Source organism: Trichechus manatus, unplaced genomic scaffold (genome assembly GCF_000243295.1).
Source record: "Trichechus manatus latirostris isolate Lorelei unplaced genomic scaffold, TriManLat1.0 scaffold00074, whole genome shotgun sequence".
NCBI classification, from domain to species: Eukaryota; Metazoa; Chordata; class Mammalia; order Sirenia; family Trichechidae; genus Trichechus; species Trichechus manatus.
The window spans coordinates 9136236-9143114 of record NW_004444010.1 but is presented as its reverse complement, the minus strand read 5'-3'; positions in this window follow the sequence as shown (position 1 = coordinate 9143114).

Below are 6879 nucleotides of genomic sequence, written 5' to 3'. Positions count from 1 at the left end.
GTTTCCTCACTCTCTGTTCTCTGTCAGTTTCTTATTCCATTTGGTGCTGGGCTGAGTTCTTTATCTCTTCAATTGATGTTTAGGATTTCAAGATTGCTGTTTTCTCTGTTTGGCTTAGTTTTTCGGATCTTTGCTGTGGAGAGATTGTGTGGTGCTTCGGCCTAGAGCGCCATGTTGCTGGAAGTCCACAAGGGTTGTTTCTTGTAAATCATTGATTTTGTTTACTAGGAGAGCCCTGACCATATAATAGGCATTCCATAAATTTAGCAGCAATGAGTAGCAGGCCAGCAGACAGAGGTTTCCCTGAAGGCAAGAACTGATTGCAGTGGAGCTTACGTATGGAAATTGTTAAAAAACAAATGATAATAAAAACATAACTACTACTACTACTATTGACAGGTGACACAAACAGTTAAGCATTTGGCTACTAACAAAAAAAGGTTGGCAGTTCAAATTCACCCAGAGGTACCTTGGAGGAAAGACTGGGAGATCTACTTCTGAAAGATCACAGCCTTTGAAAACCCTAAGGAGTGCAGTTCTACTCAAAATAACATGGGATAGATGTGAGTTGGAATCAACTTGATGGCAAATGGATTGCTATTGACATTTATTAATTTATGTATGTTATCTTATGCAATTTCCGGAGGAACTCTAACTCTATAAGATAGGCACTATTATCCATCCCTATGGACGAGGAAACCAAGGCTCAAAGAAGTTGTGCAACTCCCCAAGACATACAGCTGTTAAGTGGCAGAGCTAAGATTCAAACCCATGCTTCTCTGACTATTATGCTGTCTTTCTGTACTGAGAAACTAGTTCCACCAAGACAGTACTGGGACATGACTGGGATAACTAGGATCTTGGGGATAGTAACTATTTTTCCAAGTCAGGAAGTGTTTCCATGGGCAATATTCCTGTTTTCATTGGAACACTGGTGAGAGTCAAAGTCACCCATGAATTTCCTCCTATGTGTCAGAACACTCAAAGGGAACAACCCAAAGGATACAGATGGACTCCACCAGCTTCCTTGGCCAAGTTCAAGTTCTTCTAATTTTTTACTCTTCATGAGCAGCCTAGGTGGGCTGACTACTCTTTCTGAATGTGATGCCTTCATTGAAATGGGAGTATTGGGAGTAACACCACTTGTCATTTCATCTTGGAATGACAAGGGGAATAAAGGACATGCTGAAATTCTCAGATTAGAGTTTTTAGCTAGAAGGTAAAATAACCCTATCTGGTCAGCTACCTACCCAGATGTGATTCATAACTTGGTTCTACTAAGTGCCAATAAGTTTATAATATTGTCAGATTACCCAAAGCGTGAAAAATATTTATTTCCCTGCTCCATGTTTAAAGTGATTGCTTAGCAATTCTCTACTTCCCAGGTCACTAGATCAAAAGAACACGAAGACTTCCTACAGCTCCCAGCTTCAAATATGATTTTCATAAATCCACCCTAAGAGTGAAGTGGAATGGGGGAATGTAGAAACTTAGAGCCAGAAAAGAGGGTAAGGACAATCCAGTTTGGAAGTCTTAAAAGGGTTTCTCAGAACCTACCATTTTGTGGAGGTTCTTGCCAGCCACCACAGGATATGGGCTGAATGTTAGTTTTCTACTGCTGCATAATGAAGTACCATGAACTTAGTGGCTAAAAACAACACCCATTTATTAGCTCACAGTTCTGTAGGTCAGGAGTCTGCTATGGCATGATTGGGTTTTCTGCTCAGGGTCTCACGAGGCTGAAATCAAGGTGCTGGCCAGACTGAGTTCTCATCTAGAAGCTCTAGGAGAAAGTCCACTTCCAAGCTCATTCTTGTTGCAGCTGTAGAACTGAGGTCTCCGTTGCCTTGGTGGTTGTCAGCACGGGGCTGCTCCCAGTTCCTAGAGACTGCTCCCATTCCTTGCCTCATGGTCCCTTGTCTCAAGCCAGCAATGACATGTTGAATCATTCTTGTGCTTCAGACTTCTGACTTTCCCTCTGCCATCAGCCAGAGAAAACTTTTGCTTTCAAACAGCCATGTGATTATGTCAGGTCTACCTAAATAATTTTCATATTTTAAGTTTAACAGATTTGAGATCTTAATTACATCTCCAAAATACCTAGATTAGTGTTTTATTGACTAACTGGGAGAAGGTGTGTGCACCCCAACGACTAGGAATCTTTGGGGCCATCTTAGAATTCTGCCTACCACAGGAGGAATGTGGGTGCAGTGGTTAAGTGTTTGTCTGCTACCCAAAAGTATGACAGAATCCACCAGCCGCTCCTTGAAAACCCTATGGGGCAGTTCTACTCTGTCCTATAGGTTCACTATGAGTTGGAAACAACTTGATGTCAATGGGTTTTTTTTCTTTTTTTTTTCCTGGAGTCTGCCATTTTGCTTCAGTCAGAACTGTCTCATCTTGATGTGTTTTCTATTTTGTGCCTTGTTGTAAATTTTTCAATGAACAGTTTTTTAGTTTAAATAATGCCTTTACTATACCCTCTCCCCTGTCTGCCGCATGACCTACACTAACTTCCTCGTTTTAGAGATGAGGAGGCTGAAGCCCAAAGAGGTTATGGGGTGTCAAGGTGGCCCAGATGGTTACTGTACTCCAGGCCTTCTGACTCCTGATCCAGTGTTCTTTCCACAACACCACACTGCTTTACCTGGAGAAGGCTCCCTTCATAATTTCTCTCTGCTTTCCCTTAGGCTCAGTCTAATCCAAACCAGCATGAATACTTACGAATGAATTGAGATACCGTGAGGAACTCTTACTGATGTTCTCAGAAGAGATAAATTAATTTCCTGAAGGGAGATAGATATTCTAGGATGCTTACTTGCTCCTCTGCTTCCCATAGGATTCCTTTTCCTGCTCTGAGTCTCTCCTTGTGCAAACTGAATGCTCCCTGTACAGCTTAGGAAATGCTGAACTGGAGATGTGATTTGCAAGGCAAAGAATGTAAGAGGACATAGTGTCCTGTGATCTTTCTCTGAGTTCAACCTTTGCCATACGCATGGGAGTGGCAGTACCAGCAAGTCACCATTAATGTATTCCCACTGACCTCAACTCCCCAGGCATCAATCACTCAACTGTTTCATTGTTTAAAATGTGCCGTTAACTCTGCTCCCTGAAGAAACAATGAAGGTGACCCAGGCAGGCAGCTTGAGCACATAAGTCTTCAACCTCTGAGTTTTCATATTCACTCTCAAATTCATAGTGTTGCTATTTTCTTCCGTTAAAATACACAATCCAAAAAAGTCATGAAAATGAACAATCAACAGTAACTATTGCTCTATGAAGACTGGACAAAGGCTATGAAGCCTTATAGCAAGGCCAGTACCTTTCAAAGTTTTTGGATTACAACCCACAGTAGGAAATACATGGTTCATTAAACTCAGTATACTATTCTCATGTATACACAGTGGAGTTCCTGGGTGATGCAAATGGTTAACGTGCTTGATTGCTAACCTAAAGGTTCAAGGTTCAAGTCCACCCAGATGTGCCTCAGAAGAAAGGCCTAGTGATCTACTTCCAAAACACCAGCCACCGAAAACCCTGTGGAGCACAGTTCTACTCTGACACACAGTGTCACCATGAGTTGGGGTCGCCATGAGTTGAGGACAACTTGACGGCAATTGGTTATACACACAAATATACATAAATAAATAAAATGGAAACAGAAGTTTTATAAAAATAATACTTACCCCTACTAATGTTATTTTCTATTCTATGCTACTTTTAAAATGCTATTTGAAATTTATTAATGACTGTGACCTGGTCAGAAAAAGGGCTCCTAGATCCTGTGTGGGCTGGTGATTTGTTACTGCTAATCCACCGTTCCCATACCACCTTGAACATTGCATGTGGGTCCTGAGGATTAAATTTGTGCTGACAAGGGAGAGTAGAAGCCAAGACTTGGGTTCTAGAGCTCTGGTTCAACCCTGATTTTATGAATAATTCATTCAATTGTTGAACAAATACCTATTGAACATTACTGTATTCAAGATGGTGGGCAGGGTGAATTCATTGATAACTACAGTTTATTGAGAAACTACTGTGTATTATACATTAACTTAATTTGTCCTCTTTGTGGTCCCTGAAACGTAGGTACTAACTAGTTTTATAAATGAGAAAACTAAGGCTCAGAAAGGTTAAGTGACCTGGCCAAGATGGCATGGTGTTAGAGCCTGTTTGTTGGAGAGCTGAGCCCACACTTCACTCTACAATCTGGTACCTTGGACACTAGCAAACACACATACACAAACCGTACATACAAAACCGTTGGCTGCTGGCTCTCAGTTTAAAAATTTACATTCTGGTGCCCCTGAAAATGTTTTAGGAACACCGCCCTCTGGAAAACCCTGCAAGAAGTGCCTCTGTTTCTGTCCTCCAGCTTCCAGCATTCCAGGGACTACCTGGACAAAATTAATCAGTCACTCGGAGAAGGGCTATGAGGGCGATGGAGCACAGAGTGGAGGTGGTTTCTGGAATCCTTCTCTTCCTCCCCATCTCTCAGTGGCCTCAGCTGCTGCCTCCTAACCTCTGGGCCTGAGTGTGGAGTTGGAGGGAGGTGCCGGTAAATTGCAAGAAAGAAAATGAGACAAGCAGAGGGATGTTGTGGGGAGAAAGCAATAGGTTAAGTAGGCTGGGATCCCCTGGAAGTGCTCACCCTCTGATTTTTACCTCCCTCAGCCATCCTGAAAGCTGCGGTGATTTTTTTTTTTTTTTTTTGATATATTGTTGAATTCTGTTGGCTAGAATTTTGTTGATTTTTTTCAATTCATACAGCTGTTTTTTTTTTTTTTTTTTGGATTGTAGCCAATTAGTATCCAATTAACAGCAGCCAATTTGTGCTATGTATCATTTTACAGACTTCTCTATTTGATTTCTCTTTTTACAAGGTACTTTCTCAGTTTATCTTCGAGCCCCCAGAGACACAGACACATAGAGGATGGAATACCAGTCTTGGGACTATTGTTTAAAAGTTGTTTGACTTTCTCTTTCGGAGACTGTCTCCCTCTCTGTAGAGTGGGGATAAGATTAACCACCCTCTCACCACAGTGTTTTTGGATAATGGTGCAGAAGGATTTTTGCAAAATATACAAAGGAAGAAGCCACTTTCTAGCTGCAACCTGAGGGACTGGAAATTACTAGCTTAGCTTCATGGTTTTTTAAAAGAAAGATTCCTTTAGGGGGCTGAGATGCTAAGATAGCCTTTCTGTTTTCAAAGGAAGCCTATGCATTGTAGAAACCAGGACACTAAAAATGAGTTGACTAATTAAGTCACTGTATACAGCTCTATCAGCAAGCAGTACCAGAAAAAATTATGGCTGGTTCTGCTAAAATTGTGAGCATTCCCTTTTGTCAACCAAGCTAGTATGCCTGGAACCCAGTGCATGAGGAGGGGAATGTTATGAGTTGAGGTGGGAAATCTGGGCAGGATGGTCATCTTGCAGGGCCTTGAGTAGACCATGGAAGGAAACTAGGCACTTTCCAAGTACAGTGGGTCGCTAAATAGTTAAAGTAATGGGTGCTTGTTTTCCTGGAAAGAATGGGGGATGGGGTGGGGTGGGAGTGGACTCGGAGGGCATACCACCTCCTCTGTGTAAGAAGCCTCATCCAGGTTGACAGAGCTGATGTTTCAACACTCAGGCCATCAGCTGCTTGATAATGCAGACCTTTCATTCTCTTTCCACTGCTCCTGCAGGAGTGCACAGGGGTGAGGAGGGGCTGGGTGCATGTGTCCAGAGCCTCTGTGCTGGGGGTCTTCTCCTCTTACCTCCTCATAATCCCAGAGCCTCTGTGCTGGGGGTCTTCTCCTCTTACCTCCTCATGACCTGGACCACTGCAGATCTGTTTCCCACTCAAGAGGAAGAGAAATGGGCTGATTAGAGATGGAAGAGGAAACCCAGGCCTATTTCCAACAACTATTCCTAGTTCTCAAAGTAAATGATGGAATAATGACCTTCCCCGCAATCCCTGCCAAAGATGTCCATGTCCTGTTTCCCTGAAACCTATGACTGTGTTATCTTATATAGCAAAAGGGACTTTGCAGATGTGATTAAGTTAAGTATCTTGAAATAAGGAGATTGTCTTGGATTATTCAGGTAGGACCTAAATGTGATCACAAGGATCCTTATAAGGTGGAGGCAAGAAGGTCAAAGGAGGAAGTAGGAGATGTTGAGAACTGAAGCAAAAGGCTGGAATGATGTGAGGAAGGGGCCATGAGCCAAAAAATGCAGGTGGCCTCTAGAAACTAAAAAAGACCAGGGAATAGATTTTCCCCTAGAGCCTCCAGAAGGACTCAGCCTTGGTGAAACTTGACTTTAGCCTAGTGAATCTGGTTTCAGACTTCTGGCTTCCAGAACTGTAAGAGAGTAAACTTGTGTTGTTTGAAGCCAGAAAGTTTGTGGTAATGTGTTACAGCAGCAACAAGAAACTAGTACATTCCCTTTTCTCCCACTTACCTCAAACTTCCCAGTGGCTTAATTCATTCATTCTTAAGGGGCCTCCAGTCTTTCGGGAATAAGAGCATGGGCACTGAAGCTTCATAGAACTGGTTTCCTTCCCCGCCCAGCCACTTATCTGTTTGGATGGCGTTGGTTACATCATTGACCTTTACTCTCTGCATTTATAAAGTAAGGAAGATAATAATACTTACCTTGCAGAGGGGTTATAATGTTTAAAGACAATGTACATAAAGCATTTAGCAATGCACCTGCCACGTAAATGGCAACTCACACATGGTATTGGCAAACTCCAGGGCCGGGCAGGTAGGGTTCACAGTCTATTGCCAGGGGCTGGGAATCTTATACCTGAGATTGTGATAGGCTGGTATCCTTTAGGGGGTGGAGGTGTATTTGAGTGGACTTGGAGAGCACACCACCTCCTCTGTGT